Here is a 16,566-nt window from a genome sequence, read left to right as displayed (position 1 = left end):
TCTGACAATGTGACCATGAACAAATTATTTCATTTCACTGAGCCTCAGTTTCTTCATTCATAAAATGGGAAAAACTGTAGGACCTTGATGGGGTGGTGTAAAGATTAAAGAACTTAGGTGAAATGACAGATGTAAAGCACGGGGCCTGAACAATCAATATTGGCTGCTTATGATCACAAAACATATTTTATAGTATTATATATACCCCACAGAAAAGGCATATCTGAAAAGCACCTGAGAGAACTGAGTTTGAATCTCAGATAGGGTTTCCAGTTAAAATAGTGGATGCCCAATTAGATGTTTTAGTATGTCTCAAATATTGCACAGGACATACTTATACTAAGAAAAGAAATTGTTTATTTGGAATTCATTTTTAACTAGGGGTCCTGCATTTTTTCTTTTTTTTGCTAAGTCTTGCAACATTAACCACAGTGTGACCAGGGGTGAGTGGTTTGCTCTCTGGCCTTGGTTAGCTAACCTGTGAAATGCGAATAAAAGTCCTTTCCAGTGTTGCAGACAGAATGAAACTGAGTAAAGCAGGTGGGCGTGCCCAGCACAGGACACACAGTAAACACCTTTATTCTTTCCTTTCACTTCCCATCATCTTTCACCTCCCCTTCTGTTCTTCCTTTTTCCTTGCCTTGCCTAATTCTGGAGCTATTGGGGCTCCTCGTGAGCTTTGTTTAGTCTTGTTGCTGGCCCATGAAATGAAGAGATCGTGATCAGCTATTAAAAGCAAGCAGCAAAGTTGTAAGACTTTTGTTTAAAACACACACACAATTCATTAGGACAGGAAGAGACAAAGCCTGCTTTTTCTAGGCCCCTCCACTTGACAAACTATCATTCTGGCCCAGATTTGCCGTGTACCCCGCTTACCCCTGCCACTGCGTTGCTGCCTCTACTTGCAGAGCGGAGCCTCCTCTCCTCTCCACACCTTCTGTTTCAGGCCAGAATTTTATTGTTTCAGAGCAAAGCCCATTGCAGGACTCACCAATTTTGGAAATAAACTACAATGAAAAAACAAAACAAAACACAACAGGGATGTAAGAGAGTTTCTGAGCATAAAATCAGGAATCACCTACAAGCTACATTCATAAAAAAGTCACTGACCCATTCATCACTGTCATTTGAATCTCGGCATCTAAAAATAAGATTTGCTCTAATTTTCTGAGGCAGCTGATGCAAATGGAGAGAATGTGAGAGTAGCGAGCGAGCTGCATCAGGGGGTAAGTAACTTCCCTTGGATGGTATTGATCTAAAGTGATAAGGCAGGGACTTTCTTTGAATATTGTCAGGAAAATCCTGGCAGAGATCAGAGGGTTAAGATGAAGGACTCTGGAGTCAGTCAGACCTGGAATGGAGCCCCGCTCTACCACCTCCTAGCTGGGTGGCCTTGGGTAAATTAATTAACCTCTCTGGGCCTTAGATCCTTCATCAAAAAAAAAAAAAAAAAAAAGGAGATAACAGTAGCTCCAGTCTTATGAGGCTGTTGTGCAGATTAAATGGAAAGCACATAGAGACTTCATCACAGTCCCCATGGGCCATGTATTACAGACGTGAGCCATGTCCTATCACTATAAGGATTCCAGACGTGGAGGCCAAATCTGGAGATGCACGTTTTAAAACACCCATATGGGAATTCAAGCATGTGTGGGTTTCTTGGAGTTAGATTTCTTTTTTCAGGCACTAGACAATTGACTCACACATCACTGTTAGTGTGTGAAAAGAGAGAATAAGGTTGAGAAGAGGGAATTGTAATGGGTCACAGTGACTTTGTCCTTGGTGCAGATACTGGAAGGAGGAGGCCCTGTAACTGCAAGGAGTTTAGGCACGGTGCCCAGGGCAGGCTGGTCACTCCCTCTTCTCCAATCTCTGTTCTCGGGCCCCTCTATTAAGAGCCCTACTGTCATCTCCCATCACATCTGATAGTGGTTGGTGCTTGGGGCCCCTGTCTCTGATTCAGACTCCTAGAGTTGCATCTTTTAACCTGTCCTCTGTCCCCAAAACACATCACAGAGCTTGGCACATAATAGATGCTTAGGAAAATTTGATGCATGACTGAATGGAGTTGCCCAGTCGCAGATATGTCCAGATTAAAAGAAAGCTTGCTAGAACCAGGAGAGTTTACCCATCAAAATATTGGTGAAAAAGGCAAAGTTGTATCAACACAGAAGAATGTACACAGCAGAACATTTTATCAGCAAAATCCAGGAAACAATCTAAATGCCCATCGACAAGAAAGTGGATGGACCCGTTCCAGTATGTTTTTAAAGGGAAGCCCTACACAGCAGCGAAAATTAATGAACTAGCATGCGATGTCTCATCATGAATAAATCTCAAATATATATATATAACATTGAATAAAAAAATCTAGTTACAAAAAGAAACATACAGAATAATACCATTTATATAAAAAGGTCAAAAACCTAAAACACAGTTCTGTATATCTGTACGTCTACATGCATATATAATACACACATAGAAACATGCCTGGGAATGATAAACACCAAATTCAGAACAGTGTTTAGCACTTCTGGGGATGGGGAAGAGAGAGGCTGGGAAGGCTTTAACTATGTTTTTAATATCCCTGGAGCAGGATGGTGGCCACACAGTAGTTCATTACACTACCCTCTGCACTTTTTTATATGCCTGAAATGTATTTCATTAAAGACAAAAAACAAGGCAGCACTTGAGAGTGAAGTGTAGAGTCTAACTGACCTAGTTTCTACCCCATTCTGATAGTTCTAGCTGTGTGCCTTGGGTAAGGGGTTTAACCTCTCTAAGCTTCAGTTCCCTCAACATGAAAATGGGAGATGACCTCTGGGATCTGGGAAGAATCCAATGGGACAGTGTGAATAAATTGTTTACAGCAATGTATGCTCTCCCTAGATGATCATCATTAATATAATTAATATTCATTATCGACAGCAGTCGATTTCAAATCATTTGAGAACTGGAAGCATCTTAGAAGACCACGCAGGTCTAATCTTTCCTGACAGGTGAAAACCCTGAGCCTGAAGAAGTTGAATCTGTGTCCGAGGTCTCGGGGTGTGTGCGAGGCACAGTCAAACTGCTGGGGCTTCAAGGAGCACATGCGCACGTAGGACTGCCTCTGGGTAAGGTGCGCCATTGCTCTGCCCACTAAACCTGCAGAAACCCCCAATGATAGCAATACAGGGCATCTGCTAAACCTGGCACACAGAACACTGAGGGAGTGGGGACACGTGCAACTTCAGGAGCCCTAAATGTGGCTTCACCTCTTTCTCTCCAAATCCAAAAGCCTGTTTACATGATCTTGAATAAGACTGACAGAAATGATGGTATCGGACTATCTTTGATTCCATTCAATTTTTATTTTTAAATAAATAAAAATTTGACACTCCATACAAATGCATATACATCTTCACAGAAGGAGAGGTGCTGGAATGCACTATTTGTAATAGCCTCAAACTGGAAACAACCCAAGCGTCCATCAAGAGGGAAATGAGTCAATAGTGTTGTATTCACTTGGCAGAATCCTGTACAGCAATGGGAATGAATGAACTATGCTACCACAACCACACGAATGAATGCCACAAACAGAACACTGAGCAGAAGAAGCCAGGCCCAAAGGAGCACGTGCGCCTGATGCCATTTACATTAAAAACTGACAAACTAGAGAAGCTGCTGCAAGTCAGGATAGGGCTTACCCTGTGGCGGGAGGCTGTTACTGGAAGGGCACGCAGGAGGCTCCTGGGGGTTCTTTCTGCTAATCTGGGTGCTGGTTACACGGGTATGTTCTTTGTGAACTTGCACTGAGCTGTACACTTATTTTCTGTACATTTACGTACCTGTGCTAGACTTAATAAAATGGTTTTTAATGTACGCACTTGTAATATCCAATATTTTAATCTTAGTTACCATAGTCTGTTACAGTTGAGGGGTCACTGCACCACCCCACTGGTGCCACAAATGAAAGGAGTTAAATGCTGGCCTCTAGATGAGCATCTTCCCCTAAACCTTAACTTGCATGTACTCACTGAAACTGCCTTTCATTTTAGGCTCACTGAAAAGAGGACTGTCGACATAGAATCAGGCCAGGTGGAAACGAAACCTTTACTCAGGACATCTGAGCCAGAGAGGCAAGCAAACCATCCAAATTATCTGATTTGGCAGATTCCCGGGATCAAATGACCTAGATAATGGTCAAACTGCCATGGTGACACCACACACTCATGCCAAACCCACCAGGTGGGCCCTCTCCCTGGGGCCTTTTTTGTGGGCCAAGAGAAGAAAGGCCCATGCCACTCCAGGGTCTAATTTCTGCAAGAGGAGCTGCGGGAGCTCGGCGAGTGTGCAAAGGTGGCAGAAAGGTAAGCTCGCCAGGAAACCAGAGGGTCCAGGCAGGGCCCCGCCCAGGCTCACCCTGCAGCTCCCGCACGGCCTCTCCAGGACACAGCTGCTTGGAACTCCACAGCCAGGGGCCCATTGAGCACCGATTCTCTCACTTAGTCCTCACAATACCTAGGGAAGGGAGGCAATATGGATATCCTCATTTTACAAGGGCCATGGAGGCTCTGTGGGGCTAAAAGAGTTGCCCCAGAGTGCACACTGGAAGGCAGTGGGTCTGAGTTACTCTCTTTTTCTTTTAGATAAGGGGATGGGATGAACCCCAGACCTCATATGGGGGAAGCCGGTGCTCGACCACTGAGCCACATTGGCTGCTCTGAGTTGGCTTTCTTTTTTTTTTTTTTAAAGATTTATTTATTTATTTAATCACCCCTCCCCTCCCCTCTCCTCACCCCGTTGTCTGTTTTCTGTGTCTTTTTGCTGCATCTTGTTTCTTTGTACGCTTCTGTTGTCGACAGCGGCATGGGAAGTGTGGGTGGCGCCATTCCTGGGCAGGCTGCACTTTCTTTCACACTGGGCAGCTCTCCTTACGGGGCCCACTCCTTGCACGTGGGGCTCCCCTATGCGGGGGACACCCCTGCGTGGCTAGGCACTCCTTGCGCACATCAGCACTGTGCATGGGCCAGCTCCACACGGGTCAAGGAGGCCCGGGGTTTGAACCGCGGACCTACCATGTGGTAGACGGACGCCCTAGCCACTGGGCCAAGTCCGTTTCCCTTGGCTTTCTTTTTGTTTGTTAATTTGTTTTTAGGAAGCACTGGGACAAAACTGGGATCTCCTGGGAGGCAGGCATTCAACCACTCAAGCCACTTTCACTCCCCTGATTTACTTTATTTTTTTAGATTTTTTATTTTATTATTATCATTATTTAAATTTATCCCCCACTCCCCCAGATGGTTCTCTTTGTTTGTCTGCTCATTGTTTGCTCACCTTCTCCAGGACGCCCGGGGAACCGAACCTGGGACCTCCCACATGAGGTGAGTGCCCAGTGGCCTGAGCCACACCCACTCCCCATGGGCTGCAGCATGGCTGGCCTGTGGCACCTGCTCATTGAGGAGGGGTGCGGTGTGTGGGTGTCTAGCTCTCATTGTGGTGGGTGCGGGTGTCTGCTCATCTTCTTTAGGAGGCACCAGGACCTACACCCGGAACCTCCCATGTGGTAGGCAGATGCACAACTGGTTTAGCCACATCCACTTCCCCTGATTTGCTTTTGAACTGATTCTTGCCCCGCTCACGCCCTCTCCCACCTCAAGATGGCAGTGGGGCAGGCTTTGTGATGTGCCAGTCCTTCCTTCGGGGGTGCTGCTCCCCCATCGCCTGCCCTGACTCTTCACGCATCGGGCCTCAGTTTAAGCCTCTCTTCCTCAAATGCTCATCAGTTCAGGCCCTCCGGGAAGCAGGTCGTACAGTCCTCAGCTAGTCCCAGCCAGTGCAGCAGGAAGACCCAGAGCAAAAGATTTTCCATCAGAGGACTCTCAGGCTGGCAGGAATGGTCTGGCCTCCTAGCCTTCAGTGGACCACGGGATCAGTGAGCACATTTTGCAGGAGGGAAACTAGCGTTGATTTCTTCAGCAAATTGGCTATGGGGGGTGGGGAGCAGAGTGTCTCCTAAGAGAATCTCTTGTAATTGTTTACTGCCTGGCTGTCCTCCCCTCTGGACTGTAAGCGCCGCAAGAGTAGGAATAGCAAGCGGTAGGTGCTCAGTGAACAAGGGAGTGTGGACGGACTAAGCCTCCCGGCCAGCTCCTCTGGGTGTGCTGACTTCCACGCATTTCCCGAGGCTGCTCCATGTGGCGTGCTTTAGTAGCGAGGATGAGGGATTAGAGGCTGATCTGGGCTCAAGTCTCAGACCCGGCTCTTCCTTCCCTTACGGCTTCAGGCAAGTCTTCTCACCTCTGCGTTTCAGTTTACTCATCTGTAGGATAGAAGCCATAATAATATCTACCCTACAGATCAAATGAGATATTGTCGTAACAGTATTTTTATCATTATTAAACTGAGCAAATGTATCATGCCATTATTTTTAGAGCTTGTGATTATTTAAATAAATTGTAGGACAGCAGTCTTCAAGATTTGAACATCATCTCCAAGTATATCATTACTTCCATGGAAAAATCATATTTAACGTACATTCATGCAACTCTTGTGGAGAGAGAGGACAGTACCAAGCAGAGACTGTTTAATATCACAACTTGTTATGTGTTCATTTGTCTGTACCACAGCTTGTCCTTGAAGGAAGTATCTGTTCCGTACCTCTCTGCTAGCACTTAGCAAGGGCCATAGACATGGTAGAGACTCAGTAAATGCAGATTTCTGGCTCGAAACGGGAGTTGCAGTTATGTGTCCTCATGCTACATGCTTCGCCAGCATTAGCTGATTTAATATTATGCTCTGACAATCCCCATGAGGTCAGTACCATTCCCGGGCCTGCAAATGGAGAAACTGAGACCCAGAGAGGTGAGGCGAATCTCCCAAGGTCGCAGCACTTGTAGGTTTCAAGTCCGGGTCATCCCGGCTCCAGGCTGGGGATCTTTCCACTAGGGCCCATGGCTGTTGGGCCTGGCAAACAGGTCCATCCAAGATACAGTCTAAAATGCAGGACGATGCCCTCATTCTTCCAGGGACTCCAGTCTGGCCTCCAGGGAAATGCTCTTGGAAGCCAGCTTCTGGAACTTTCTAATCTAGACATGTGTATCTGGTGGGATGAGAGGGTGCCCTAAGCTACAGGATTTTTACCTTGGAGTTTGAGAGTTGTTGGCCCGACCCAGTTACATTTAAAAGACCGATGACTCTTTGGAATATCATGTCTTCACCTCTCAACCTTTTTCCACGCAAATACACTCAGGAGGAACAGCCCATGAATAACCACACCAGTGACATCAGCAGCATTTGCTGAGCACCTCCTTGGTGTCCACACGTGTGAGGGGCCACCATCGCATCCATTTTGGCCTTGCAACCTAACAACTGCTGGTTGTGAAGGTGGTATTTCTGCCCCATTTTCCAGATGGGGAAGCTGAGACTCAGAGAGGTTAGGTAACCTACCCAATGACACAGAGCTGGGAAGTGGTACAGCTAGGATCTGAACCCCAGACTGGTCAAGGTGTAAACACAAGACAGATGAGAGAGGACACCGGCAGCCAGAATGGAGCTCGATGTTCTGCCACCTACCCCTGACGCAGGAGTTGCTAAAAGCATATTGGGACGCCTTCTCCTTGGCTCCCTACCTCCCATCTCCCCCATCTTGTCCATCCTCCAAATTGTACCACAGCAATCTCTTAGGACACACAAGCTCTGACAACATCCCACTCCCTGAAGATCTCCAAATGGCTCCCTGTTTCCATGGCTGGGAGCCCAAACTCCTTCACTCAGCACCCAAGACCTTCTACCATCTGGCCTCAGGTCTACCCGCAGCTTCCTTTCCTGCTGCTCCTGTCCTCCCTCCATTGCAGACTCTTTTCTCTCCAGGCAAGTCCTGTTCTCTCACACCACCACACCTTTGCATTGGCAGTTTCCTCTCCCTGGAATGCTTTCTCCTTCCTTTCACTTCTCCATCCAATAAACTCCTGCTCATCCTTCAATTGCAAATGTTGCCTTCCCTTAGAATGCCCTGGTTTCCCTAACCCCAAGGCCTTTCTAATGTAGCAGGGTGATGGAGAGTAAGTAGAAACTAGTTTGAACAGTGGAATTTTATCCTCATTATGTCTTCTAGCATCATCAGACACCTGGGTCTAGCTCAAAGAAATACATTCTCACAACCATTGACCTAAGCTGGAAGCCTCACCCCCTGCACACATTTACTGCTTTCCCTGCCCAGAAGAGCACACTGCATCTTTGTAGGTGTTGCTCCCCGCCCCCCACTCCAACCTTGCGTGTCTACAGAGAACCATCCCTGAACACAGAGGTAGCCCATGAGCTCAGCTAGTCAAGTCTCAGAACCCCGTTACTCTGGCCACGGTGATGGGTGCATGAATTGACCATGACCCAAACTGAGCCAATCATAAAACTTCCTTGGGGATTTTCTAACTGGTGTCGGTGGGAAATGACTCAATTTCTTATGGTCAGGAGGAGGCTAGAGCTACCTGTGAAGTTGGCTTGAGCCCAAGGGGGACAACCTGACTAAGGGAAGAAACTGGCATGCAGACAAAAGGCAAGGGAAAGAGTATGTTGGTGAATTGGTTCCTGGGTTCAACCTTCCCCAAGGCCAGTTCTACACCTGATCTTTCTGCCATTGGGTCACAAGAGCCAATTAAGTCCTTGGTATAGGTTCAAGTTCAAGGTGGGTTTTGGTCTCTTACAGCCATAGAGATCTAACAGTTTAAAACTCCTTCTCAAATTATATTGTCACAATTTTGTCAATAAATGTTTACTAAGAACTTGGATCAGGCACTTTAAGTGACGAGGTCACAAGAGTCAGCTGAAGATAAAGTCTCTGCCCTTGCAGAACTTACAGTCTGGAGCTGTGCTATCCAGTGCAGTCACCACTGGCCATATGTGGCTATTTATATTTAAAAGAAATAAAATGAATCAAAATTTCAGTTGCTCCGTCTCACTCGCCACACTTCAGCTACTCAGTCACCACATGCGGCCGGTAGCTACTGTATTGGCTAACACAGAGAACATTTCCATCATCATAAAACACAGTACCAAACAGTGCTAGTCTAGATGGAGCCTTGCTCATCAAAGTATGCCCCTAAGACCAGTAGCATCAGCCTCACCTGGGAACTTGCTGGAAATAAAGTAACTTCAGCTCCACTCCAGACCTACTGAATCAGAATCTGCATTTCAAAAAGGTTCCTAAGTGATTCATGTGTACATGAAATCTTGAGAAACCCTGTCCTGACAGCAGATCCTGGTGTCACCCCTCTCTAACACTGTCATACACACCTTCCCGTGACCAGCAGAGAGGGCCCAAATCTGAGAAGGACGTGCAGGCTCAGCCTGGCTCAGTGCTGCTTCCCAGCCCATGGTATTGGCCAGGTGGGACTGGCTAACACCTCACTTCACCTCACTCGAAGCCACAAATTAAACTCTGTAGGCGTTTGGTCCCCAGAGCAAAGATTGGAGGGAAAAAGGCTAACTTTCAGCTGAACAGAAGCCCCCTTCCATTGCACTCACCAAGTCAATAAATAGAAATGGCATTAGTAAAAGTCACTGGGCCAGGTTGGGGTTTGGTGGCAATCCCACTCTCAGGGACAATTTTTCAATTCTTCGTTTCTTCATGCTAAATTCACTTAGCTGAAGTGAAAGAGAGTTTGTGCTGGGTAATATATGTACTTTTTTCCCAGAAAGAGGAAGAAGGCACCGCTTGTATAGCAAGAGTCCTCCCTTTTCTCATGCTGTAAAGAATTTGCTCATTTCTGCTGGGTTTAGAGGCTGATTGAGAAGCCCAATGGACTCTGAAAAATCTTTAAACACACACACACACACTCACACACACACAAACTTCAGCTAATTGGTGGCACCCACCCATAACCAAGAAAAAAGGCAACAAGCTACCCATTTAAATTGCAGATTGTGACCTTTATGCTTGAAATCTTTTCAAACATCCTGTTTATAGCTTTGGGGTCCTGGCACTCAATAATCCTCCAAATTATTTTCCTCAGTTGGTTTTTTAAAAATGGTTATTGTTATGCATTGCATTCCCCCAATTTCTGGGCCTTACCCAGTTGGTTTCTCCAGAGAGTCTAGGTAATTTGAAAATGCCTGCAGCATGACTTCTTTTCTTTAATGTTCCCACTTTATTCTACTCAGCTGAACCAGTTGCAAAAGCTGGTGAACAATGTTCCACCCCAGCCCACTCACAGACAAAGGCAGAGAGGTTAAAAAAAATAGAGGGAGATGGGGAACAAGCTATTTCACTCCAAGCAATAAAACTCCTCAGGCCCAAAGGTCTTTAAGGCATGGGTGTATGCTAGCATTCTTTAATGTGTTAGTAAATTCAAGCAAAGATGTTCGTAGGTGTTACAAGGGAACTCTGCATTAAACAGATGAAAGGATTCCCTAATGCAGGGCCTTCAAATGCTAATATGCATGGGGGGTTGTCTTCCCTGTGAGGGTAGAGAGGCAAGTCTACAGTGCAGGTTCCCAAGTTTATTTCCTGAGGGATCTCCTAGGACTGATGGTCCATAGCTTGTTCTGGGTACTACTGCTCCGTAACAAATGAGCCCAAACTTACTGGCTCTAAACAACCACCATTTTATTATATCTCACTAATTGGGGTCAGACAGAGGTGGGGTCAGCCCACCTCTGCAGGGTGGTTCTTCCCTTCCATGTGGAGTTGACAGAGGACACTCAGTGGTGTTCAGCTGGAGGGTGGGCTAGTCTCAAGGGTCCAAAATAGCTTCACTCACCTGTCTGGCTCCCTCCAGAGTTACAAGCCAGGTAGGTGGGACCACCCACCAGACAGCGTACATGTGGCCTCCCCCATTGGTGGTCTCAGGTAGGTGACCTTACACAATGACTCCAGGTTCCCAGAGAGAGCATTATGAGGACCTCAGGAAGAGGCCACAAAGCTTGTTATGACCCAGCCTCGATGCCCCAGAACGTCACTCCTGCCACATCCTGAGCACATTGGTTGAGCAAGTCCCTAAGGCCTATCTTGTTTCACAGGACAGGGGAATTAGACCCCACCTCTCAGGAAGATGCCTGGCATCTTTAATCTGAAACACTGCTCCAAGGTTCCCAATCAGTCTTGTAAAGACTTGGACTCAGAACGGCAGCATGAGCCTGCTTCCTGGCATCGCTACCTTGTTCCATTTTAAGTACCAACTCATCTCCCTCCCCAACCGCACCAGCAGGCATTGGAGTTGGAGGAGACATCATTTATTTCCACCTTCCCACTTTCTTCTGACCTCTGTCCTGGAAAAAAAAAATCACTGTTTCCTCAGAGGAACACAGAGCCTTTTTCAACTAGCTTTTTGAGGGCAACAGTGCATTCGATTTCTCTATTAGTGCTGAAGCCTGAAGCACAATAAATTTTTAATAACTGAATGAGTGGGTTGGTGAACAACACTAGCAAAATTAATACGCATAATAATGTGCATTGAGTGATGTGTGCCAGGCACTGTGCTAAGCCTTTTATATTCGCTTACTTAATCCTCATTACAACTCTGTGGGCTACTATGATTATTTCCACTTTACAGATAAGGAAACTGAGCCGTTTGTCACACGGCTAATAAGGAATAATAAGGAGTAAAGCAGAGATTCCAGGTCAGATCTGTCTGGACTGTGCATCTATTTGTCTGGAAGGTTCTATTAACAGACTGGCAATGGAGGAAAAACAGCCACTACTGACAATGGTTAGTATTTATTGAGTATTTTCTGTGTGCCAGGCTTTGTTCTAAACACTGTATTTACTCACCTAAGCCTCACAACAACCCCATCAAGTAGGTTCTATTATCATTTGAAGAAAATGTGACACAGACATGTTAAGCAACCTACCTGGTGCCACACAGTTACTAAGCAGCCGAGTCAGGACTTGAACCCAGAGCCTGCGCTCTCATCCATTCTGCTACCCACTTGTTCACCTCCCGCACTGCAACAAAAGCTCGGACCAAAAGGCCAAGTCTTATTGCATTCAGCTTCTTTATAGACTTCAAAAGCCAGAGTTTCAGCAAGACTGAAGTGGTGACCTGCCTCCTGCCTGGGTTTTGAGGACGTCTCTTTCCAGCTCTCTCCCCACTTGGGTTCAGACCCTGCATGAATCAAAGTGCTAGGGCAGGAGAAGGAAAACTACAGCTGGGCCAGGAGCCCAGACTCAGGGTCCTGCTTGCCAGGCCTGGCCGTCTGAATAGCCCCCATTATGTATGACCACCACTCTGGCACCAGAGCCCAGGGGGCTCGAAAAGCCCACAGCAGGCCCACCCCACATTCCCCACATTCCCCTCCGCCTCAGGATGGAAAGAATTTCCAACCAAACTTGGCAACCAGGAAGGACTGTGGGCTGGATGCTCCCTCAGGAAGTTGTGATGCAGTCCAGGCAGCCCAAAGAACCTTTTTCCAGCCCTAACTCACAGCTAAGAACCACCAGGCCACAACCACACCTCCCACTGACTTCAGCCTTTCCTGAGGCCTCCCTGTCGCTCAGTTCAAACCATCCTCGGCAGATGGGGTGGTAGACTACAAGCCCCAATGGGGCAAGGACTGGTGGGTTTTGTTCTCCACAGCACCCCAGTGCCCAGAACGATGCCTGGCACAGAGGGTGCTCTCAGTAAATGCACAATGAGTGGGGGGCCGGGATCCAAGACTTGGAAGGTATGAGTTTGTACAGTAGCTCATGGCAGACACATGGGGCAGCCCCAGAAGCTGGATCTTTCTTCTGAAACTAATTACCGTCCCTTTATCAACTTTAAATATTTCCTTATGTTTTCCTTCTATGCTTTTCCTCTTACCAAGAAGTGGTTCACCAATATTATTCTGACTATATCTGGGATTAAGGTAATGATTTCGGGTTCTTTTCCATCCAGAATTTCCATCCTCCACAAAGTTGAAATAGCAATGTAATTTATTAAACATTACTATTGACAAAAGGCTAAGCCCTTTATGGGGATTATCTCATTTAATCCTCACAACTCCTTGAGATACGTATGTTTATTATCTCCATTTATATAAGGAAACTGAGGCATAGACAGTGGAGAGGATTCGCCCACACTTCCAAGCTAGTATGGATTGGAGCTGGGATTTGAACCCCGTTTCTGTGGCTCCAGAGTGCATTCTCCAGAATATGTAGTGCTGGCCTTTCTGAAGATCAGAGCTATTTTCCATGAGGACATCTCTCACATTGCAGGAGCTGACCGTCATGCCTTCTGTGGCCATACTGGCCAGGCCCTGCCCATATTCCTGTGCCCTCAGCATTCTCCCATCCCAGGGCAGTAGCATCTTAGTGCAGGCATGTGCTGCTTGGCCTGATGGTGTTCTCTGACTTGACTGCAATCAGCCCATGAGCCAGGCCATCTGGAAGGGCCATGGAGCTGATCCCCCGGGACAGCCCTTGACCAATGACATCAAGAATTGCTGGATAAATACCCTCAAGTGGGAAAACTCTGGGCATGTTCTACTCAGACTCCCAAAGTTCCCCAGCAGAACTGAGCTCCAGTTGGCCAGGCCTGCTCCCCAACACACTCCATTGGCTTCCGTCTTTTCTCTGTCTGTCTTTGTCATTTCCCTACTGGTGCTTCCAAGGACTTTGTCTCAGAGGTGCCTGCTTCTGGGAGACTCTTGCTGAAGCCCTTGAAGGGGGAAGGATGAGGGTGACCTCTTACCCCAAGGGGCCAGGCTCTTAATTGTCTGGGCTCACAAAGGTGACACGGTGGAATGGCCAAGTGAACTGGAGGCCAGCCCCCAAATCATCGGTCCATGCCTTTGGAATCCATTGTGTGGGTTTCTTTGGGCTGTAGCTGCTTTTCCCTCCTGCTTGTTTAGCTTGGGAGACTTTGTATATTATTTGCACTCCAGGAACCTGCAGTAGGCAGAACTTCATTCACTCTAAACTATATGGGTGTGCTCTGTGTACCAGCCACCTGGGGATCCAGGTGAGGGTTGTGGGAAGCATTCAGCAGAGGGAGTCAACCTGGCAGGGGTCTAAGAAGCCTTCCTGGAGAAGGAGATTCTCTGATGCCTGAACCAGCCCCCAGAGATGTGGAGTTAATTGTCGGAGGTATGGCATGGGCCAGGGCAGGTGAAGGAGGGTATGGCCTATTGGAGGCCTGTGGGGGAGGAGCTGGGCTTCCAGTGTGTCCCCCAGATGCACTTAGTCCACACCAGCTGTATTCACAGTTTCCCTGGAGCACCCACCATTTCCCTGGAACTGGGGCCTATTCCCTGGTAAGGAAGCTCTCAACTTGCTCTAGAGGGGAACCCAGACCCAAGTTCTAAACTACAATATACATGTGGCATGGAATCAGGTACACAGTAAGTGCTCAATAAATGCCTGATGAATGAATCAGTGAGTGAGTGAATAAGTGAATTGATAATGCTAGTAAAAATAATAGCTATCATTTCTTGGGCATTTACAGTGTCTTTTGGACTGTGCTGAGCAATTTACATACAAGATAGCAGGGAATTTGTCCAAGGTCACACAGTAGCAGAGCTGAGATTAAATCCAGTTGGATCCGATTCTGAAGCCCAGGTTGCTATTGAATCATTATGAAAACTCCTTCCCTATGAAAGAGATTGAATGAATAGGTGAATGTTTGATAGAACGAATGAATTAGTGAATTAATGAGAGAGAGAGTGAAGGAGTAAGGGAGATATTGCCATTCCAGCATTTTATGTACTATTGCCATCTTTTCTTTTCATGTAAACTCACTGATTTAAGTGCCATCCCTGGACCCTCATGATAATATCATCGCCAGTGAACTTCCAGGTCTCATTCCCTCTGGTCTTTGCCCCTCTTTTTTTTTTTTTAATTATTTATTATTTTTTTTAAAAATTACATTATGAAAAATATGAGGTCCCATTCAACCCCACCGCCCCCGCCCCCCACTCCCCCCACAGCAACACTCTCTCCCATCATCATGACACATCCATTGCACCTGGTAAGTTCATCTCTGAGCATCACTGCACCCCATAGTCAATGGTCCACATCATAGCCCAGACTCTCTCACGTTCCATTCAGTGGGCCCTGGGGGGATCTATAATGTCCCGTAATTGTCCGTGAAGCACTATCCAGGACAACTCCACGTCCCGAAAACACCTCCACATCTCATCTCTTCCTCGCGTTCCCCACACCCAGCAGCCATCATGGCTACCGTTCCCACACCCATTCCACATTTTCTCTGTGGACATTGGATTGGTTGTGTCCATTGCACATCTATGTCAAGTGAGGGCTTAGATTCCACATGGGTACTGGATGCACTCCTCCCGCTTCCAGTTGTAGACACTCTACGCTCTATGTTGTGGTGGTTGACCTTCTTCAACTCCATGTTAGCTGAGTGGAGTAAGTCCAATAAATCAAAGTGTAGGAGCTGAAGTCTGTTGAGGCTCTGGGCCTGGGTGTCATATTATCAGTCCAGAGATTCAAATCCCCTACATATATCTTAAACCCAGCACCAACTACAATTCCAATAAAGTAGCATGCAAGTCTTGTGAAAAGAGATCCCCTCTGAGTCCAATTCCATCACGCAGAAACACCAGCTCCAAAGAAGTCTTTGCCCCTCTTGACCAGCAGCGCTACCCTTTTCCAATGAGCCAGGCGAGAGCAGAGATGCCACGTTGCCCAATTCGGGCCCACTGCTGACACTGTAGACTAGAAATGGCGCCCTCTGCAGCACCAGTGGGTTTAGTGCCCTGAAGTGGTGCAACATGGTGGCCTTGCAAAGGAAAAATTCACGGGATTCCACCTCACTATCTAGACCCACAGCCATCCCCAAAGAAGGTATGCTCCCTCCCTTGAGCCCACTGACCTCCTGCTCAAACTTTTTGGTTTCTGGCAGTAACTCCCCATCTGACCTCTGAGAAAACTCAGAATTTTGAAGGTTAATGTTCCCCAAAATGAAACAGAAACCCTGGATTTCCCTGTATATAGTTATACAGGCTTTATTGATTTTTATATAATTATTTTTAAAAGATTTACTTTCTTTGTTTATTTCTCCTCACCCCTCATTGCTTGCACTTGCTTTGTCTGTTTGTCTTGTTTCTTTAGGAGATACAGAAACTGAACCCATATCCTCTGGTATGGGAGAGAGGCACCTAATCACTTAAGCCACTGCTGTTCCCTGCTTTGTTGGGTCTCTTATTATGTTTTTCTTCTTGTGTCTCTTCCTGCATTATCTTGTTGCATCTACTTGCCATACCTAACCGATGCACCAGCTTGCTGTCTTCTTTAGGAGGCACTGGGAACTGAACCAGGGACCTCCCATGTGGTAGGGGGGAGTCCCATCACTTGAGCCACATCTACTTCCCTCTACAGACTTTAGAGTGAGAAAGATGTAGGTTCTAATCTCAGCTTTTCCACTTACTAGCTATGTGACTTTTGCAAGTGACTTCACTTGTCTGTGCCTCAGTTTCTCCATCTGCAAGACAGGGATAATAATACTACCTCACAGAGATATGAGGATAATTTTGCTCCTCAAGGGACAGCGGTCAATGTCAACACTTTCAGTTGTCATGGCTCAGAAAATGCCATGGGAACCTGGTGGCTGGTGGATGCTATGAAGCATCTCACAATGCACAGGACAG

The 16,566-nt window shown here is 46.8% G+C and overlaps 1 protein-coding gene across 2 annotated transcripts in view; it reads right to left on the bottom strand.

Moving 5' to 3' along the window:
- WSCD2 (WSC domain containing 2) overlaps positions 1 to 16,566 on the bottom strand; it is a 348,664-nt gene that overhangs the window by 172,708 nt on the left and 159,390 nt on the right. For both annotated transcript variants that reach the window (XM_071209824.1, XM_071209825.1), the window contains one exon: positions 877 to 1,007. The gene's annotated coding sequence lies outside the window, so the exon portion shown is untranslated. The remainder of the gene's footprint in view (positions 1 to 876; positions 1,008 to 16,566) is intronic.

The sequence above is a fragment of the Dasypus novemcinctus genome, chromosome 19 (assembly GCF_030445035.2).
Source record: "Dasypus novemcinctus isolate mDasNov1 chromosome 19, mDasNov1.1.hap2, whole genome shotgun sequence".
NCBI classification, from domain to species: domain Eukaryota; kingdom Metazoa; phylum Chordata; class Mammalia; order Cingulata; family Dasypodidae; genus Dasypus; species Dasypus novemcinctus.
The sequence above is the reverse complement of the archived record's forward strand: the minus strand, read 5'-3'. Positions and strand labels throughout refer to the sequence as shown.